Below are 24022 nucleotides of genomic sequence, written 5' to 3' on the forward strand. Positions count from 1 at the left end.
TAAGGTGTCTAGCTACATGTTTGAAACTCGATTGTCTTCTCTTCTAGTCTATTGGTAAGATTTCTCTTGTCATCTTCTATCATAGCCTTGTCTTCAATGGCTCTCTTCTTTTATTCAGTCACTTCTCAAAGCATTATGACTTGTGATTCTTGTTCAAGCCTGATTAATCTAATTTCTTCATCTTGTGCTCTATTCTTCCCCATCAGTTCTATTATTGCTACATCAAATTCCTTGGAATCTCCATTGGAAAACACTTTTCTAGTATCAATCTCCTTGTAGTGTATGTCATTTTCAGCTATGGCTAGCTCCTTCCTTCTTTTTAAGGATTTTCTCACTTCTTCTCTAGCTTCTTCCACTTTGTGTAGAGCTAGGTGCACATCAATCACCTGATTGTCTATGTTCTTCCCAAGTTTGAAGACTTCCATCTTCAGACCTTTTCTCTAAGTTGTTAGGCTTCTCCTTGTGAGAACCTCTACTCTGATACCAATTGTTGGAATATCCAAAATGGGAAGAGTACTTTAGAGAGGGGGGGTGAATCAAAAGTACCACACTTTTAACTCTTTTCAACAATTTAAACATATAACTAAAAAGCATATGGCATGCAAGTAAACATATAAATGAAAATAAAGTAAATCACATGCAATAACAAATAATACCAAATTTGGTAACCTAGAAACCCTCTAGGAATAAGAAGGTAAAATTAGGGTGGGGATGATACCCACAAAAATTAGTGTAGCAATAAATGTTCAACCACTTCCGATGGTCTTCCCTGTGAAAGGCCTACCCTATTAAAGACTTTACATTGTGTCAATAGTGACTTGATTAGAGGATTTAAAAACACTTTACATGAAGTGTCACCCTATTAAGGGATTCACAATAGGTTGTTAAACCCACCTAATACAATAGGATTTTCAATCACCTTCTCCAAAGGTTCTCCTACCTAGCTGTTAAGCTAACCTATCAAAATAGGATTTTCAACTTCTAATACAAGGGCAAGAAAGTATTAGGAATCCTTGATCTGATTGCAAAAATATTCAATTTTTGATTTTAGGCACTTGTTCTACTCCTTCTAACCTTGATCCTCTAAGATCTAATATTTGGTCGTGTCTCTTGTCCCTTATACTATTCTGATCAACTATATATGAAATTGTTTCTCTATTCCTCTAAGTCTTTCCTTCTTCACACTAAATTTCACTATAGTCTCTCCATACACTTTTCTCATCCACGCATGCAAATGGGGTTTTCGGCCCCCTTTTAGTGATTATAAAGACTTAGGATTAGGTATGGATCTAGGATCCATATTGAATCTCAAATTCTTGCTCATTCCTTGTATTTTTCTCATTGGTTGCATGCCTTCTCCATTTTTCTGATTGGTTGCATGTAAATCATATAGGGAATGTAAAAGATTAATCCTTATCTTTTTTCTCCTTTTAAATCCTTCTATGTTGGCTCCCAAAATGGTTTACATCTGAATTTGTGAGGGCACAAACTTACATATTGATTATGTGTTACTCAGCACATATTGGACTACTAGTGTTTGGCACACATAATATCCTAGATTGCTTAGCACCTATTACACTCTGTCTTGCTTAGCACATATATGATTCTGACTCACTCAGCATATAAAGCATTTTGACTTGCTCGGCATCAATTGTGACTTGGCACCTATTGGAATTCTAACTCGGCACACACTGTGGCTTAGCATACATAGTGTACTTGGCTTCAATGTAGAAAGTGATTAAGTGTGTTGACACTCAAATGTCAAAACCATCTAAGCACCAACAGTTCAAGTTGTTTATTTTCTTAATAATTTTTTATTTTGGATTAAAGAGCTTGTGTTCAATGAATTACCTGTGCTTCATAATCTATGTTTATTCAAATTATATTATAGTTCGAATGAGGTTTTTTATATCTCTTTATGGGATGGGTGCCAAATGCAAAATCAAAAGGAAGGGTAGAATTGAAAATGGCATGTTATTTTTCAATCTATCTCTCAGATTAATTTTGATTTTGCATCATCCATGATTATGTTCTAAATGTTAGGTATATATGGCTATAGTAGTAAGTTTCATGCCTACACTAGATCCATCTAATCCTCTTCTTCTAGGTTGCTAGGCTTCTTGAGTAGGGTTAGGGAGTTCTTCATGTCAAGGAGAACCTTAGGGGAACCCATAACTTCATGTTTGGGTTGTACAAGTGTCACGGCCACAATCTTATCTTAGGTAGCAGATGGAAGGATGTTTGAGGGCTCTTGAGGTAGGGGCTCTTGAGGTAGGGACTTGCATATGAACACTTGTCTGGTGGAAATCTATTGCATCACATTGATGATGTACTTGTTAGGATGTACTTTATTTGAGGTGCTTGATGCACAATGTACCTTGTTTTGATGTATTGTGTGTGATGTACCTTGTTATGAAACACCTTAATTGATGTACTGATTCATGTAACATAGACATATTGTTATGTGGGAGGCTTGACATGTAGGTCAGCATCAATTGTGTAATTTAATGTGATGGGCATATAATTGTGTCTCCTTTTTTAGTCTATTTTATGTGTTTTATCATTCCTTGATCCTCTTGAAATTCATTTTCATGTCATTAGTTATTAAAGGAATTTAGTATATTTAATAGAGTTGTAGGGAAAGGATAATTCCTGAAATGTGATGCTAAGTGTAGAAAATAAAAATGATTTGAATATTTTTTGCTACAGGAACTAAACATGGTTGACCAAGCAGTTACATGAACTTTGGAGTGACTGGGATAGCTATACATACATATCATAGTTTTTTTTCCTATCTTATTTTACGAAGATGTTTTGTTTCATAATCTTAGGCATGGAATGACTTCTAGCCAACACATCATGCTATTATTATTATGGTTAAACACCTATGGCTTATGACCAAGATAGCATTTGTAGAATTTAGATCAATGGCCTACAACCACAACAATTTGATTCATCCTTATTTTGGCATTTTGGAAACTATATAAGAATGTGTATAATCATAAGAAAGGACTAGGAAATATATATAAAGTCTTTTTGTGTTATTATTTTAATCTATTTTTGATCAGCTTTAGCAGTTTCATGTTAATTTTTTGCTCACCATGAGAATCAGAGGAAGGGCCCCCTCTTGGAAATTCAGGTTAGATCATTTTAGTTTGCATTGTGAGTGTGTACTATTAATTATTTCATCTATTTTCATTACCGATTAATTACAGAGTGGAAATAAATTAAGTGTGTGCAAATGTTTATGGGAGAAAGGAGTTGAAACTCATATGATTCATGTTATATGTTCAATCACATTTTATTATTCAAAGATTTAATTGTTCATTGGGTTTTTGTCTTGTAACCATTTCTATCTTTCCACTTTAGCAATCACCATTCATCATTTCAATCATCTATTTTAGTAAAAGTCACATCATTCATTCATCTGAAACTACCATTCGATACATTACATTTCCTATCACTATTTTTCATGAACTTCCTATTGCTATCCATCATTCCCAGTGAACTTCCTATCACACATTGTTACCTAGATTACTGACTATTACCATAGCCTTCCTACTGCAATTGAACTTCATGTAGCAAACATAGTCTAACTTAAACTTCATTTCCTTGGAATATTTAAAGATTGATTTTAAGTTTTAATATTGAATTGATTGAACATCTTTGTCCATGATAATGCTCAATCTTAAATTGAATGGTGTGGCTATTGTGTCTTGTGATTGTTATTATTGGTAATGAATTAGTGTAAGGATGTTTTTCACTAATTTGTTTGGTTAGAATTAATTGATTCTTCTTTAGTTTCACTCATTAAAGTGTGAATGTCAATTTGATTAATTAGAAGGCTCTTAATTTAATTTCTTAGTATGCAGTAAACTACATTCATAATCACTTGGCTTATTATTTTCATCCCTTAAGAAAACAGTCATTATATCTCTCACTAGTTTACGAATCCTGGATTGACACTATTAGGGTATTGTGATTCAAATTATGTATAAAAGAAATCCATTAATATGGATCTCAATTTTTCCCTGCATTTTTTATGTCATTGTCAGGGAGAGATATTAAAGGCATGACACTATAGCAAGTCAAGTTAGGAATAGTGTGTGTTTGGGAGTGTCAAATCAAGTGTCAACCTTTCTCATACTAGTTCCTCAGGTTTTCACTATAGTAAATCATTTAGGTGCATAAATAGGTCTAGGGAGAGTCAAGGAATTTTTTTAAAGAAAGAGTTAGTAGGTAGTTCAAAAATTAAAAAACCACAAAAAGAAAAAGGGCCACAACACATCAAACCCAAACCAAAGAAAGAAGTCAATTTATGGCCACCTTCTCACTCAACCTCCCCTACTATACCTTTTTAAATACTTCAACAATTAAAAAAATCATATGAAGCTAGGACTAGTAAACCTCAAAATCCACTATAGAAGCCTATTAAGACATATTACACAAATTAAGTAGCAAAAGTCTTGGAAAAAATCATGGCTGATAATATAGGAAATGTAGCAAGAGGTAATAATGGTGGAAAAAATGGTAATGCAATTGTTCAACACAATATAACTTTTCAGTTTTATATCTAGCCTTGTGAGGATAATGCTCCAATGAATAATATCCCTCACTTAGTACTTCTTATATTTAGGGGGTATGTTGGAAATACAATAGGAAAGTAAACTTTGGGGGGGTGAATCAGCACTTAAAAATTTCAACTTCTAAAACTATTCATCACACATCCACCTCATAGTTTATGAATATGAACTGAAATACCAAATTAAGCATATACATTCATAGCATGAAAGTAAATATTCAACACATGTATGACACAAGATATTTGGCTACGTAGAAACCCTCCAAGGAGAAGGTAAAATAGGGGTAGAGATGACACCCACAATTCTTCACTATTGTAGTAATAAAGTGTATCCAATGAAGGTTATAATGTTTGTTCATGAAACATGATCTACCCTATGAAAGGTTTTTCCTGTTAAAGGCTTACAAGAGTGTTAGATCTTACCCTATTAAAGAATTTAAAATACCCCACTAAAAGTGTGTCTGGTAAGAGGACTTTAACTTATAATGAAGTAAGCACCTTGTTTAAAGATTTACAAGAGTCTATTAGGACTACTCTATTAAGATATTTGATTGATTCACCTATTAAAGTGTCTCAGCAATGATCCTTTGGTTAGCACTTTGTTGCTTGATTTTAGATCACCTCTATATTGATGTGTACTTCATCCTTTCTGATCAGATGTACCTCTATTTTCCTTTGTTTACTTTCCTATATTCTCTTTCTAACTGATTATGCAATGTAACTCAATTCATAACACCTTAATCACCATGAATGCTTTATTTGTGCATGCAAAATCTCTTCAATTCTACTTAGCATTCCTTTCTTCCTTACTTTAAAGATTAGGGTTCATTTTCCTTAAGATGACCTATGTGATTTAGGGTTAGGTATGAATAAAGGATAGTGATTCACCCATATTTCCACTTAAACCTTCCCTTTTTTTGATTAGATTCATGTAATGCATAAGGATTCACAGATTCATCCTTAGCAACAAAAATCATAAAACAATACTTACATTGGCCCAAAAATGGTTTACATAGAAGTTTGTGCCATTACAAACAACTATGTCAAAATTATATTACTCAACATCTAAAGTCAATGGTGCTTGACACTAACTGTAACTTCAATGTTTTCACTCAGCATCTAAGTGACTTCACATGCACTACTTTCTTAGTGCTTGAATCATTTAGCACATACTATCTACTTAGCATCTGAGTGACTTGGCACTTGAGTGGCTTGTCACTCACTATTTACTTAGCATGCACTACCTTTTATATTCCACACACCATATGTTACTTATTAAGTATGAACTAAGTAGATGACTTTTAAAGTGTATAGATGCTCATTAGTCAAAACCAATCTGAGATCAACAATATCACCCTTTCACATGAGTGTCAAAAAAAATTGGTCATACATTAATGATCTTATCCTTTTGAGCATAACATAGATTAAAAAATATCAAAATTTGGCAACACATGACTTATCATTCAAACCTCAAATTTTGAACTTCATAACTCCCTCTAAGTTGAATGTTTTGTGCTATACTCTATAGAAAATATTTCTCCTACTAAGTATATTATTTGTCTATTTAGCTCTATCTCTATCTCCCCTATACTCTTTCTCATTATTAATCCCCCTTTGTCCTTACTCTCCCTTTATCCTTACTCCCCCTTTTTGACACTTATGTCAATAGGTTATACACTAATAGTGTGTTTGTTCAAAAATGGTTTGTGGATTTCAAGGATAATCTTTAGAGTTGCATCCCAGATATCACCAACTACCTCCAATGAATTAATTTGGATGGCCAACTTGGAAGCAAGGTGTGCCAAGCCTTCATGTGTAGAAAGATGAGAGACTTTCTTCATGATATTTTTAGCATAGGCTAGTTCCTTGTGCAGTATCTCCATGTGTGGATTCAACATTGACTAGATGCATATCAATTTGGCCCTAATATTGGCTTCATCTACATGTAATGTTTCTAACTAACATTGGGAAAGTAGGAGGGTGCTGAAGTGTTTCTCACTTTTGGTTGCAGACTTTGGTAGAGTTATGCCAGATGTGTGCATAATGCTCTCCATGTTTAGGATATGACTCCTAACTTCCCTCGTGAAGAGTGTAGTATCATTCATTTTGGTATACAAAGAGAAAATATTCTCTAGTGTCTTCTTCACACTTTCTATTTTGGTTGTTAATTCAACCTATGTCAGTGCAATAGTACTTTATATCTTTTCATCAACCTTATTTTGGAACTTTCTTTCAGATCATTCAAGTAATTTGACATTAGAATCTAAGTCTGTTTCATTCAGCTTCTCCACTAAGCTAGTTAATTGTTCAATTATTGGCTTGTTTTCCTCTGGAGCTAGTAGACTAAATGCATCAATAAAATTGTATTTGATATCAATCAAAGTCTGGTTCTTCCTATGTTCCCATCTAAGAAATTCTTAATGCTTCTTCTTTGCTAGAGCTTCTTGGAGTATACCCATATGCTCAATAGTAATAGTTGCATAATCAAATTTGGGAAACTCAATTACTTCATCTAGGTTTACATCAAAAAATGATGTAACTTCGTCTCCCTTCTATGTACTTGGACTTGGCCTTGAGGATTGTAATGGTGTGGCTTCTATGCTCGGCCTCTAAAGAACTTGACTAGGAGGAGTGGTAGATTTTGGTAATGTTACCAATGTTTGTATTGCTATTTTCTCCTCTAACTTTGTTGTCAAACTTGACTCTTCAGATGTGTCCTTGTCTTCCTCTATATTATTAGTAACACCTTGATTATGTGTTGTAGGTGTAGGAGTATCTACTTGACCTGTTTGAATTTGAGTTTCTTCATTCTTTTCTTTTTCACTTTTCTACTCTCCATGTGCCTCACCTTTATCATGTACACTTTCCTTTGTAGTGACTAAGACTAAAGTATTTTGTGCCATTGTACTGATGGTAGGAGTAGTTGTCTCCTTCCTTTGATACACCACAAGGGGCAATGTAGGTTGTATCATAAAAAATTGAGGAGGGGTTGTAGGTGTAACTATTTTTTGTACTTCCTCCCCTATAGATATCTTATCTACCTTCTCAATCTCATCAACACTCACCAATACAGATTCTCACAAAGTTTGGCCTGGGTAGTGGATTCCACCAGTATCTTTTTCAAGTCATCCAATGTGATGGGATTGATGTTCTAAGTGGTAGAATTAGAAACATCCTTTATCTTTACAATGTCAACTTCTTTGTTCACCTCATGTGAAGGACTATCACTCGGCACTAGTCTATTCAATACACTTTGTTTTGTTGGTTGCTCATCCTCAGTTGGTGCCTATGTTTTTATGTTCATATCTATGCCTCCCTCAACTATATCTTGTGCAATGCCATCTTCTTTTTCTCCTTCTTTTTCTTCACCTACCTCAATAGGTTCCTACAATATTGCTTGAGATTTTGTCAAACTATATAGTGATTTCCACATCAAAGTAGTCTTTCGTACAACACCCTCAATGTTATTCTACAATATACTAAATACCCTATATTTTGGTGCAAATTTTCTAGTATGTTTCTTAATGGCTTTTACCATTTCAACCTTACTTAGTTCTAGCATTACTTGGGCAAGTGTTGTTTCTCTTATGTGATTTTTATTATTCAAACAATAGTGCCACTTCTACTCAACTCTCTCATACAAACTCTTGGGTATGGAGTTGGCAAGTTCAAGAGGAGCCTTTTTAAATATTTCCATCATGGCATATACTACCTCTTCAAATTATTTCCTTTCAATCTTCCCAAGATTTTAAAACTCAATGTGAGAGAATCAAGATAAATTCGTATGATTTATAATATTCTCACATAGATTATCTAAATCTAAAGAAGAACTATGACTTACCACTTGAAACTAGTTGCTATCATCAGATTTAGTCTTCTCTTCATTAGATTTAGCTAGAGAAACATATCTTCTCCTTAGTCTCTTCTAAGATTCTTCACCCTTGCTAGCTTGACTAGCACTTTTCTCATTTGGCTTGGCTACTTCCTTAGCCTTTTGTGTAGTGGCCCTTGTGCTAGCCCTAGTTGTAGGTACTGTAGGCTAAGTAGGTTTTGTAACCTTCTTTTTTTTTTTTACTGTAGGTGCTTTATCTTTTCCTTTCTTCTGTTCAGTAGTTGTAGGCACTTCATTGGCTTCTTCTCCCTCGATACCTTCTACAATTTCTACTTCCTCTTCTTGTTGGTCCTCTCCTTGACCTTGGGTGATGGTAAGTGGTGCTTGGGCAAGTGCATTCTATTCTTCTTCTTCTTCTTCTTCTTCTTCTTCTTCATCATCATCATCATCATCATCATCATCTTCTTCTTCTTCTTCTACTCCTTCGCCATTTCTCTTTTAGTTTCTTTACCATCTTATTCTTCTTTCTAATGATTGAAGCATTCGTCAAGTCTATTGTGCTTGTTGACTTGGCTATATCATAGTTCCCAAAAGTTGTAGCCTCCTTATCCACTTCTTTTGCAAGTAATATTGTTATTGTTGTAGAGGCTTCATCAATGTTGATTTCATATCCCAATTGTCTTAACCATCTAACTCTAGGAACTACTACTTGGGCATATGTATAGTCAGTGTCAACTAAGAAGCAAACATAATCAAAATGTCTCTTCACTAGTGAAATTGGTATCCTCGATCTTTTCTTCATTGACTACTTCAAGTCTTCAAAGTAGCTTGTCATGACTAACTCAAAATTATCACCTTGCTACTCAATAAATTCACCTATTTGCACTACAATAGATCTATTTACCTTTCATGCAACTTTACCTAAAGTAGGAAATGTATTTTTTACATAAGAGAATATACATACAAGAATAGATCCATATTTGCATTGTGCACTTTTGGTCTTCTTTATGGCTCCCAAATTCTTAGTCAATTGTTGCAACTACAACTCAGCAAGCTCATAAGTATGATCTTTCTTCACTATTTTTTATATCACATCCATTGCGATACATGGAACATTGTTAATCCTATTATATTGATAGAACTTATGTGCTATTATCCTTATTGCAAATGCAATTAAGGGATATGTGATTGTCTCAATTGTCATCCCTTGTTTATTCCACACTACCCTTGTATTCTTTTCAATTACCTCTTTTGCTTCACTTCTCAATGTCTTTGGCCAATCTAGGGTTGGATACTTTGTAACTCTATGCACAATTTTCTTAGTGATTTTCACTGGTCTATTCTCTAACCATATAGAATTATCATGTATCCTGCTCAAAACTATCTTTATCCATCCTATCTTTAAGACATTGAGGAAATCTAAGTTAAATATTTCTTCTCAAAAATTTTTAATTCCTCCTTCAATGCTCTATTTTCACACAATTTCCCATATGTCTCCCTAATTTCCATTTCTCCTATGATTCCAACCTTACATTTATAGTAGCATCTAACATCTTGGATCATTAAGAATTGTGGTTTTATCATTAACAATGCACTAGATGGATCTTGTTTATAAGCTATGTCTAGAATAGATCTAAAATTAGGTTGTTTAATCTCATTATTTATCAATTACACATTCAAAACTTCCTTTCCCTCTATAACATTGGTTGTTGAAGAACTAGACACCATTTCATAAAACTAGGTTTTGCAAAAATTCAAACTACATAACTTAGCACTCAATAAATACCTTTTTGATTATGTAGTGATGGTTTTGAGTGACTATTGAATCCATTTTCAAAAGCTCAAAAATTTTTCTTTAGTTCATCTTTATCTCTTCATGTTCTCCTTCAAATTTGAATAATGTTAAATGAGTAGAAATCGATCATATAGACTTCAAAACCTTGCAATTAATGCTTAGTACTTACATAGTTGTAAGCTTGGTTTTAATAAAGATTTCAACTCACTTTGCTTCCATTAAGTGTCCTTCCCACAGTAAAACCACTACAAGCTTGGTCAACACTAACAACTTTGATAGCTCGGCATCTACTAACATTTCACTTGGCAACCATAGTGAAACTTTTCATGCTCAGTGGCAACATGAAAACTAATAAAACCAAAGGATTTCTTCTTGATTCTTAAAAACAATTTGCATGTTTCTTAATGCATATGTAATCTTTTCAGCACTAAATCCTTGGAACTAATGTAAAGTATATCCTTTTAGATATCAATCCCACTTACATCTTGATTTCTTAATTGGAGGAGGTGTGATCACCTGATCCATTGGGTGAAGTGATCCCTTCTACACTTGATGTGTTGCAATCTTCTTTTCTCTTCCATGTTTTGTTCATTTCATCTATGATATTCTCAACATCTACCTTTTATTTTCCTTTATTGAACTCACTGTTTGGTGCCTTTGACCTTGTTGGTCAATTTTTGCTTATGTGACCAGTCTTCAAGTAGCTAAAACATGTGGTTTGACTCAACCATCTATTTTAGTCACTTCTAAAATTTGTTCTTATGCAATTTTTAGCAACATGTCCATATTCTTGATAGTAATGACAAATATACCTTGTATTACAATCCCAATTATAAGAGTTACCATTATGCCTTACCTTTGTTTGCTTGTTTGATGACCATTTAGGCTTGGATCTACACTCATATGCTCTATGTCCATACTTTTGATAGTTATAGTAGTATCCTTCAAATCTTTGTGAGCTTGTGGTCTTAGTTTTGCATTCATGTGCCTGATGTCCTTTTTTGTTACATTTATGGTAGTGACCCATGAATTTTTTCTTAGGATTCTAATTTGCACTCTTTCTTCTATAATCATTAGTAGTATGACCTATCTTACCACAATTATGACAAGTAGGTTTGGAGTTCTTACCTTTTTAACTTCTCTCTTCACCACATTTCGATGTTTCTCCTTCTTCAGTACTAGTGTATCCCAATCTAGAAGTATCATTGTTGGATCTAAGGGATCTCATCAATTGTTCAAAGTATTTGATGGCTTCACTAAGTTTGTTGAAACTATTAGCAAACTCCTTTTCTCTTTTCAGGTCATTTCTTAGTTGTTCATTCTGCAACTTTAGTGTTGTGATCCTAATATCCTTTTGTCATCTTTAATCATGATTTGGTTAAAATCCTTTTGTCATCTTCAATCATGATTTTGTCCTCTTCAGCTTTCTTTTTCTGCTTGATCACTTCACATAGCAATATTGATTAGATATTTTGTTCTCTCTTCATATTTTTTACCTCTTTAGATTGGGTTCCATTCATTTCCATCAAATCTATAACTACTACAAAAAAATCATTGGAGTTTCCATTTGCAATTACTTCAATAGTGTCAATCTCTTGGCATTGTGTGTCATTTTCTTGAATAGCAATTTTCTTCCTTCTCTTTACATGTATCTTTAGCTCATCTCTTTCTTCATTTACTTGATGTAGGGAAAGTTGTATTTTAATTGTCTAGTTCTCAATTATCTTTCCAAATTTGTAGACTTCCATCTCCAAGACCTTTCCTCAAAGTTGTAAAGATTTTCTTTCAGAGAACTAGGCTCTGATACCAATTGTTGGAAATACAATAGAAAAGTAAACTCTAAGAGAGGGGGGGTGGGGGGTGTGAATCGGTGCTTAAAATTTTCAACCTCTAAAACTATTCATCACACATCCATCTCATGGTCTATGCATTTAAATTGAAATACCAAATTAAGCATATACATCATATCATCAAAATAAATATTCAATACATGTATGGCACAAGATATTTGGTTACCTAGAAAGCCTCCAAGGAGAAGCTAAAATTGGGGTGGGTATGACACCCATAGATATCCACTATTGCAGTAATAAACTATATCTAATGAAGGATATAGTGTTTGATCATGAAACATGATCTTCCTTGTGAAAGGTCTACCCTATTAAAGGCTTACAAGATTGTTAGACCTTACCCTATTAAAGGATTTAAAACACCTTGATAAAAGTGTGCCTAGTAAGAGGACTTTAACTTACAATGAAGTAAGCACCCTATTAAAGGATTTAAAAGAGTCTATTAGTACTACTCTATTAAGAGATTTAACTAATTCACCTATTAAAATGTCTCAGCAATTATCCTTTGGTTAGCACTCTATTGCTTTATGTCAGATCACCTCTATACTAATGTGTACTTGATCCTTTCTAATTAGATGTACCTCTATTGTCCTCTATTTCCTTTCCTTTTTTCTCCTTCTAACTGATTTTACAATGTAACTTAATTCATAACACCTTAATCCCCATGGATGCTCTATTTGCACATGCAAACTCTCTTCAATTCTACTTAGCATTCATTTCTTCCTTATTGTAAAGTTTAGGGTCCATCTTCATTAAGAAGACCTAGGTGATTTAGGGTTATGTATGAATCAATGGTAGTGATTCACCCATATTTCTTCTTAAACATTCCCTTTTTTTTAGTAGATGCATGTCATGCATAGGGATTCATAATTAAAATTCATCCTTATCAACAAAAATTGTAAAACAATACTTAAGTCAGCCCAAAAATGGTTTACATAGAAGTTTGTGTCATTACAAACAACTATGTCAAAACTATATTACTCGACATCTAAGTGACTCAGCATGCACTACTTACTCAACACTTGAATCACTCAACACCTACTATCTACTTGATATCTGAGTGACCTAACACTTGAGTGGCTCAACACTCACTATTTACTCAGTATGCACTATCTTATATGTTCTACTTGGTATATGTTATTCGGTATGAAATAAGTAGATTACTTAAGTGTATAGACACTCATTAGTCAAAACCCATCTGAGATCAATAGGGTCAAGCTTTGAAGATCCTGATATGTTCCTATTTGAATCTTAAGTCCTTTGTAATAGCTATGATTATCAAAGTGATACATAAAAATTAAATCTATTCCTAGCTACATTGAAAGATGTTGTTTTATGATGGTTTATGAGCCTTAGGGACAATAGAACATAGGACCAAATGAAAGATTTTTTTTTGGCAAAATATCATGAATATTATAAGACCAAACAAGTACGGGATTAAATTTTTTGCATGAATCAATGAGAAGAAGAGTTCATTGAAGATTTCCTAGAGCATTTTTCCTTTATTTTACAATGTTCAGGCCACCCTAATTTAACCACAAACACCATCAAAATGCTCTTCTTGAGGGGAATTCAAGATGAATCCATGGATGCTTTAAATTTGATTGGTAAAGGTGATATTTCTAAATTATCCTTCGATGATATTTTTGATATATGTAGGAACTATTTGTGGTCTCGTAGATTTTTTTGTGGACATTGAAGTAAGTTTTCTACTATGGGTATTGCATCAAGTATCTCCAAATGATAAATTAGAAATTTATTTGAAGACCTCAAAACTGAATTATTAAATCATATGGGAAAGAGATTGACATGTTGTATACTCATAGGAAACAAGAGGAAGATAAAAATGCCTTGGCAATATATTGTTGAACTTGTCATAAGAAGCATGGACTGGAAGACTACCCCTATAATCGGACTCATGTGACTTCAATTGAAGAAGATAGAAAAACTTTGATACTATGACCTTTTCCCAAAGTGATGGTTCCTATGGAGTATACCAAAGAGCCAATTTATTTTATGGCCCCATGATGCCAGTTCCTACCTAGAGGGTTCCCCAATGAACATTTTTTTGGACCATCTTGGCAATTTTCTAACCAAGGTCCATTATATGGAGTTTGGAACCAACCTCAACCTTATCCTTAATGACCCCAAGATTTTCAACCTACTACACAACCATGGCATTAGGCATGGAAGCCACTTGTACCACAATCTTCTTATCCATGTCCAAAACCTTATACATAATTGTATCTTCCACAACATTCTTTCCCACCATAGCTAGTGATAAGTTCCTATCAACAACCTCAATAATTTCTTCCCCCAATACCCATGTCTTTCTCTAATCCACCTTCAAATACACCACAACCACCTAAAAACACATCTATGCCAACTCAACCAAATCCAAATCCTAATAACAAGCCTTCTCAATTGCTTAAGATTAACAAGGTCAAAATTTTCCCTACCTATCCTATAAACATAGTTGAGTAGGATGGTGTACAACTAACATCAAGGAAGGCTCTTAAAGGATCTACTATCATAGAGGTCAATGACAAACCTAAAGAAGAGCTAGAAAAATAGGCCCCCTTTCCTAACTGGTTCATCCCTAAACAAGAGCCTATAGAACCAACACATTCAGAGTTTGATATTTTAAATGAATTATGCAATGTTAATATCAAAATTCCTCTTTTGAAAGCTCTTAGGGATATTTTGGTATACAAAAAAATGGTATGTGAGTTATGGAGCTAACAACAAAAAAAGGAGGAGGATCCAAAGACTATTCAAATTATTGGACAATTGGCAAAATTAATGTTGGGTAATGTAACTATTCCAAAATATGTAAATCTTGGTAGCCTAGTCATATAGGTAAGTATAGGTAAACTTGTTATTCCTAATACACTTGTAGATTTAGGTGCTTTTATAAATTTAATGACCAATTAAACAAAACTCAAATTATCATTGTGTGGACTTAGACCTACTCCTACAATACTTCAAATGGTTGACCAGTCCTTAGTCAAACCAGAAGGGGTTATAGAAGATGTTGCTCTTTCCATTGACAGTTGGGATCCTTTGATTATAGGGAGATCCTGGTTAGTAGTTGCTAATGCCCACATCAATTTTTAGTCAAGTAACATGGTTATTTCCAATGGAGAACAAACAAAACAATTGTTAGATACACAAGATCCTACATGGGTTGACAATAATCTAGAAGATTCTATACCAATCCTTACCATTGAATAGGAACAACACCTTGAGGATCCTATTGATGACAAAAAATTTGTGAACTTTCTTCAAAATAGGTATGCATCTAATTATATCATAGAAACTATGGTTTTTCCTTCCCATGTAATTATTGACTATCCTTTTGGAAATTTTCTTCTAGTAAGCAATTATCGATCTATCCAACATTTTCTCATATCACACCATCTTTTGCCACATCAATGTTTGTATAGTCCATTTCTGTCTTTAGATACACCAAATCGATCACCAAATATTATTCGTAATGTTCCTATAGCATCAGAACCTATGGAGATCTTACTCGGGCATACTCTTAATATTAATCCATAGTTAACACCCACTCAAGTTAAAGACCACATAGGTATGCTCAAAGAATAAAAAGCTATGTTTGCATGGGAATATCAGGACATGCAAGGTATTCATATAGACACTTGCACCCACCAAAATTATGTCAAATGAGGAAATTTCCCAATTTGACAACCACAATGAAGACTCAATTCTTCCTTACACAATGTAGTCAAAGAAGAACTCCAAAAATTATTGAATGTTGGTTTCATCTATCCTATCTCGGACAGCAAATGGGTATCTCCTTTGGTTTTTGTACCAAAGAAACATGGTAAGTGGTGTATTTGTGTAGATTATAGGTGTAATGCCCCACCTAGAAATCCTTGGAACAAGGATAAATATAAGCCAAGGAAATTTTAAAAAAAAACAAGTATGGATGCACATGACATACAAAATACAAAGATCACAATGGAAGACTAAACAAACATCCAAATACCAACGGATCTCCAAATGCCACTATTGACCAAAATGACTAACCATGGAAGGACAAAAGTAATTTCATATCCAAAAACATATAGAATTCAAAATGGAATTCCAAGGTATTCGAGAACACCGTAAAGGGTATCCAAAACACCTCTAAAAAACTTTCAGTCAACCAAAAAGTGCTCACTGTCCACCCAAATTGGTTTTACCAAAACCTAAGTGATACTTTAAATTAGCACAATATGATACTTTCTAGTATCATACAAAATTTATAAGGAAGGCATGTGATACAATCAAGGTTTGGATGACACTTCTCAAGAAGGCATGTGATGCTTTACAAGTATCATATGACCTTTCTTTAATGGGTGTACAATACTTTCTATTATTGCATGACGTTACTCTAAGAGATGTGCGATCCAATCAGGGGTCACACAATAAATCTCCTTTAGGTGTGCAATACTTAAAAGTATCACCCTATGCTGATGCATGTTCACCCAAGAATAGCAAAAATTATTCTAAGGATGAACCAAGGGATAAAACAAAAACTTAAAACCTCAATAGCAGGGAGTACCAAATCCACATTCAATGTATAGACACACAAAGATAATAACTATATGATAGAAACTACAACTAACCATCTAACATAAAAGTGAAGGGAAATTATAGAAGGAAATATTGTAGTGTACTAAAAAAACATTGCAATAAACTAAAATAACACCATAATAAATAGAATAACCAAACTAATTATGTGGTTCCTCCCATCTATAATAGCATCATAAGACCATCATGGGTCCTAGCTATCCCCCACATGTAACATCCCAAACTACCAACTAGATCATCAGTGCTATCTTATGAGGATGCCACTACTAAAATATGCTACAACATAAGAATAAGGAAATATAGCATGCTAGAAGTAAAGCATAAGATAATCCTACAATCAAACTCATCATCTATCATATGCTAAATATAATAATATAGGAATAAAACCAATAAACTAGCATCATCTAACATGGTATCCAAGAATTTCAATAAACGCATAAATCACAAGAAAACATACTCTAGAACCTAAAGTACCAAGTAAAAACATCCAGCAATGGTCACACTAGGATAGTAGACCATCTCTGTATAGCGGTCCCTAGCAGTGGTATATAGGTAGCTATGCCTTCCAACCATGTTGAACCCATAGGTCCACTATCATCATGCTAATGGAGACAATGATTCAACTAAAATACTCATAAAGAAAACATCCATGGCTAACACTCATGCCAAATAGTATGAGGACTAAAACCAAGAACATAGATAATGCATAAACTACAGGTCTTGGTTAGACACTCAATGGGCTACTATGTAGGGGTTGACATCATGGAGAGTTGCTTGGCATCAACAAGCTAAAGCTCGGATCTATGGGGACTCAACTTCCCAACAGAAGGCTCTCACACTAAAGTATTTTATTATCTTAAGTTTTATTACCACCTAGTGTTTTATTTATTTATCACTTACTTAAAACTTCCTTTTTCAACCCTATGGATCCATAAACACCAAGTTGCAAGATAGAAGCCCCCTCCATATGCTACCCTAACCTACCCATGCTCATTGAGTGATGATTGGCCATAGGCATGCATATTCCCAAACCAACCCCAAATGATCATAACCACACCAAAGTACAAACAGGAGATTAGGCTTTTTAAGTCACCCAAAAAATTACTCGTGTGTAGTGCACCACCATCATGAAGATCATAACACAAGGACTAGATGAGCACACAATATATAAATACACTCAATCAAAAACATACTTGGGAGGGAAGATGTGATACACATCCCAATGCAACATAAAAGTACAACAATGATCTGACTGGTAGTCAAACAAATGATCTAGGTCTACGACCAAACTCATGCAAAGAAAACTCAAGAAAATAGGGCAGCTCACAAAATGAGGTAAAAACCCCAAAAATTAGAAAACTTCAAATTAAAATACATTTGGTCTTCGGGCATAGAAACCCTAAAAATCTAATAAAATTTGGGTTTAGACATTGTATGCAAAAATCGCCAGCATAACAACATGAAACCCCAAACCCCCATCTCAAAAATAGAGAAAATGTTCATACCTGACCAACCAAGTAGAAAAAATAAATAGAGATAGAGGGGAACACTAATTCTTAGCTTCCTAACAAACTAATACTGGAAACAGAGGTTAAAACAAAGTAGAAACAAGAAAATAGGAAAGCCCTACTTGAAAGCAAAATGGGTTGAAACTAAAAACAACACAATAAAATAAATCGCTCACTAAAAGAGTCACAAATCACAGCAAAGAAAGGTAGACCCAAGCCAAATCCAATAAGACTAACCTCACAAAGATCCCATGCTCACAGCTCCCACAATGAATAGAAACATGATCCTCCAAAAGAGGATTCTCAAAAAATCTCTCAAATTTTATATTTTGCAAAAGTGAGAAGTCTGAAAACAAATCCCTTTTTCAATATTTATTCACTTTTTGAGTGAATAATCGATTAGGAAAAATAGCTATTTAGACTAGCTAGATTTTGAATCAACCCAAACAAAAATAGGTTATCCCTCATAATAGGAATTCACCTAAGGAAAAGCTACCAAAAATTAAATTCAATAAAATTTAAATCCTAAAAACCCAAAATTATAGAAATCTCTTTAACACTTTCACAACAATGCGAAACTCTAAAATGCACAAACACGCTCACAGGTCTAATCACATAATGCATATGAGTTTGGATTTAATAATAACTAAAAATTTTAATTTAAATAATTAAATAAGGATATGTCAACAATACAGGGATGACATTGGTAAAATATGAATAGTTGTATCATTATCTCCCTGTGCCACTACTAGGGATATAAATCATGCACACTAAAACACATGATCAAGTGCAATTTCATATAATAACATAACTAAAGAAATAAATGCATTAAATAACTAATTTAACCATTTATTCAATTATAACTAAATAATCCATTTACATCACTCATGTTTGCATAAAGCATAAAGAGACAAGAATGAAGTAAATAACCATAGCATAACTCCATCACATAACATAATAAGAAAATATGTCCAAATACTAGATAATCAAATATCATCATAGACTTACTGTCATCTCAAAATGGCATCAAAATGGAAATTTGATAAACTAAATAGTATAGCAGTAAAGCACCTATGATACTGAAATCAAAGTATAACACCTAACCCTTAGGTCATCTCAAAGTACAAATAATAATAGTATCAAGTATCTCTCGAATCAAAATAACAACAAGGTATAGACTACAAAGATAAGAGGCACTACAATAGGGCTTTCAATAAGGCTACTAAGAAGGGTCATTTTCCATTATCCTTTATTGATCAAGTATTGGATAGTCTTGTAGGGAAATGATTCTTCTCTTTCTTGGATGGATTCGGTGAGTACAATCAAATCTACATCACCCTAGAAGATTAGGACAAGACAACCTTCACCTATCCATGGGGAACGTTCACATACAACACTCTTCCATTTGGGTTATGTAATGACCCTTTCACATTCAAAGAGTGGTATTAATCATCTTTTTTGATCTATTTAATGATTTTTTCAAAGTTTATATGGATTATTTCACTATCCATGGGAACACTTTTGAAGAAGCTAGAGATAACTTGGAGAAAGTACTTAAAAGATGTATAGACATTGACCTAGCTCTAAGTGATGAGAAATGTCATATGTTAATGACTGAGGAAATTGTATTAGGCCACTTTATCACCTCAACAGATATCTAAGTTAATTCCAAATATATTCAAATTAATCCAAGAAGCCTTTGAGACTATTAAGAACAAGCTTGTGGCTACCCATGTTCTTAGAGACCCTAATTGGGAACTACCTTTCCATATTCATACTAATGCTTCTAATTTTTCTATGAGATTAGTACTTAGACAAAAGGAAGACAATCTCTTCTATTCTATTTACTATATTAAGAAGAACTTCACTAGTGCTAGGTAAACTACATGGTAATTGAAAAATAATATTGTTGTTGTTTAAACTATTAATAAATTATGGTGTTAGATTAATGCTTATAAAGTGTTTATTCATACTAATCATTCATCAATTTTATTTTTAATGAATAAGCCTATAGTAACTAGTAGGGTTATTAGATGGTTGTTCCTATTGCAAGAATTTGATGTCACTATACTTGGTAAGAATGGATGAGAAAAAGTGGTTGCAGATTTCTTATCTAGGTTGTAGCTACATGCAAGACAATGAACCTATTTCTATTGATGATATGTTTCCTAAAGAATACCTCTTCACCATTTCTGCAAAGAGTCTGTAGTATGCTTACATCACCTACTATTTTTTTACATGCAAGTTTGCACCACTTTTTTCTCCTAAAGAACATTGAAAGTTAGTCATCCTTAATGGACAATACACCTCGATAAATGGACTCCTCTTCCACACTAGCATTGATAACATCATGTGTTGATATTGCCTTCCTAAGCAAGATGTATTTAATATTCTCCATTTCTATTGTACTAAACCATGTGGTAGACACTTTTCTACTCAAAGGATTGCTCAAAATATTCGTATTGCAGGGTATTACTAGCCTACACTCCATTACGATTGTAAGTGTTATATTCAGTATTACAAGAAATGCTAGCAAATAGATCATCCTACATTGTCTAATGAAATTCCACTACAACCTCAACTCTCCATTGAACCTTTTTGAAAAGTGGGGTCTTGATTTTGTGTGACCCATCAAACTACCTTCTAATAACAATGAATACATAATTTTTTGTAAAGATTTGTTAGAATTTTGTTAGAATAATTGAGAGCGGGGGGTGAATTAGTTATTCAAGGTCCAAATGTCCTATTCAAACTTTTCACTAAATATAGTGAACCCATCCAACCATTCATTCATCCATGTTTTTAACTTATCTAATCAACAAGTTACTGTAAATCAACATGCAAGCATAACACATAAGAAATCAACACATGACACAGTGATTTATGTGGAAACCCAATTTGGGAAAAACCAACAATAACATGCTACTCAATTTTCACTCTTCTAAAGTGTTTCCCTATGAAAGGAATGCCCTATTAAAGGCTTACAACACACTGTCAAATGTGACCTTGTTAGAGGATTTATCCACCCTGTTAGAAGTGGCTCTGATTAAAGGACTTTAAAACATTCACTTGGAATGTCACCTTGTTAAAGGATTTACAAATGGCTATTAGGCCAACCTAAGTCCATAGGATTTTCAGATCTAATACAATTGCTAGAGAGTATTAGAAAAATCTTGACCTAATTAGAACATACAACTTATCTTGCAAATCTCAAATCACTTCTCATCTCATACCCTTGCTTGACCTTCAATCTTTGCAACTCTTAATAGCTTGCCCTCCTTTCAAGCTTTGTCTCCTTGAGTCTCCATATTCAACATACCAATGTAGTCATATCTTCATGACCACTCATAGAAGCAGAGCCTCTATGCTCTTCCTTCTCCTAAATGTTTCCTCCTTGACACCCTTTCAACCACTTTGCAGACTTGGCTCTTTAGCAGCAATAGTATCAATAGGTCTTTGCTTCTTGGTCTATGACTCCTTAAATAGAAGTATTTGAGTACCTTTTCCTACTTGTTTATTCCATTCTTTAATTTCAATTCATATGGATTAGGTAGGATTCATTGCATCTAACCCATATTCTATTTCCTCTAGAAACTTCTTGAATAATCCTTTAGAATTCACCCAAAAATAGTTTACATAGGATTCTATGCAAATAGCTCAATATCCTTATCTTCCAACTCATTCAAAAAATTCAATGTAACCACTATGTCAGCTCAGATTTGGCAAATCTTTGTCATCTAAAATAATGCAACACCTCGGCACTTTGAAGTACTAATGCTCAGCACATACTATGTTACTCAGCATCAATTGAGAATTTTCTGATACTCAGCACCTGAAGATCTCTTGACACCAACTCAGAATTTTTTGGAGCTTGGCACCTAATCTTCACTTGGCACTTGAAGATTAGTCAACACACGCTAGAGTTTCCTATTTTCTCAGCTCTAGCTGAAAATTTTCTCGGCTTCTACTAACTTGCTCGGCTTCTACTAACTTGCTCGGCATCCACTCATGATCTTAGTTTAAGCTTTGCATTCATCCTTGCTACAACTTCTTCCTCTAATGTTTCTAAGTGTGACCAACCTTTGTAACTTTGATTTGAGTATGTCATCAATGCATCATTTAACCAATGTCTTAACTGATCCTTGCACTTCATTACAACATCATAACTCAACCTTTCTTTTAGGTGCTCTTGTTACATCTTGTTGATCAAATCCTCTTCATCAATCAACTAAGTGATAGTACTTGGATCTTATAAGAAAATGTCATTCCTACAAGTAACAAGTTTGACATCAATGACAAAAAAATGATTGAAAACATTCTTTTCCTTCTTTCAACAATCTCCCTCTTTGATCTTCAATAATGAACTTTTCAATCAGATTTCTAACAATCTCCCTCTTTGACATTGATGGAAAACCAAAACTAATCAACTATTAGACTAAACTATTCAACTACAAGCTTACTAGGTTAGAACAGTAAGTCAAATGCTAAAAAGTAAATTGTAACTTCACATTTCCTTCCACTATTTGTTGATGTATCCTTGTTCTTTGACTTTCTCCCTCTGTATTGCTTTTCTTCTACTATTCTAATCAACCTCTAATTATTTCTGTCAACTTCTCCCTCTATCTTCTTTGATCAGTTTTAAACATCTTCTCCCTCTTTTCTGATTCTTTATCTTCAACAATTATTGACCAGTTGTCTACTTATCCCTCTTTGACAACAATTCCAAAGACATATTAGCATTTTTAATATGCAAGTGTAGCTTTGCATGCTCATTCAATTTCTCCCTTTGTCACCTTTCTTGTGACTAATTTGGAACTTCAACACTTCCACAACTTTAAGCATGAATCCCAAAGTAAAAATGCTCTGCATCAATGTGTAAAATCTTCAACATTCAGCTTATATGATGTAGGGCATACTTGCTTGTACTTCAAGTAGCTTTGGCTAGGGGTATCACCCCTAACTTGCCTCTAAGATACTCAAAAGCATATTTAGGTAGTGCTTTTGTGAAGATATCAGCAATCTATTCCTTTGAGCTAAAATATTCCATCTTCACTTGTTTGTCTTCCACCAACTCTCTTACATAGTGATACTTGATTGCAATATGCTTGGTTTTAGCATGCATTACTGTATTCTTTGATATATTGATAGCACTTGTATTATCACAATAACGTATCACAGACTTAGTTACCTCTTCCTTCATATCATGTAGCAAATGTTTGATCCATAGATCCATACAATATTGGTGCAGTTTATAGCAGTTGCCACATATTCAACTTTAGCAGTGGACTATGAGGTGCAACATTGCTTTTTGTTGGTCCATGTAATAAACCTCTTTCCTGAGAAAAGTGCTCCTCCACTGGTGTTTTTTCTATCATCAATGTTACCTCCCCAATCTACATTAGTGTAGGTTTTTAATTCAAACTTCTCATTTCTCTTGTAGTACAAACCAAAATCATCAGTTCCATTTAGGGATCTCAGTATTCTCTTTACTGCCATTAAGTGATTTTCTCTTGGATTTTCAAAAAATCTTGCCACTATTCCAACAACTAATGCAATGTCTAGTCTACTATGTACAACATATTGTAACTTTCCAATCATTGACCTATACAATGTCTGATTTACTTTAGCAGATTCATCATTCTTGGATAGCTTATGGCCTATTGCCATTGGTGTGCTAACTAGTTTTGATTCTTCCAACCCAAATTTCTTGAGCACCTCTTTGATGTATTTGGATTGAGTCACAAATATGCCATGCTTTAATTGATGTAATTGTAATCCAACAAAGAATTTGATTTCTCCAAATGCTTCATTTGATCAGTGAAATCTTTGCATAAAACATCTTTTCCTCCAAATATTATA

Source organism: Cupressus sempervirens, chromosome 5 (assembly GCF_028749045.1).
Source record: "Cupressus sempervirens isolate cs-2001-9-10 chromosome 5, ASM2874904v1, whole genome shotgun sequence".
NCBI classification, from domain to species: Eukaryota; Viridiplantae; Streptophyta; class Pinopsida; order Cupressales; family Cupressaceae; genus Cupressus; species Cupressus sempervirens.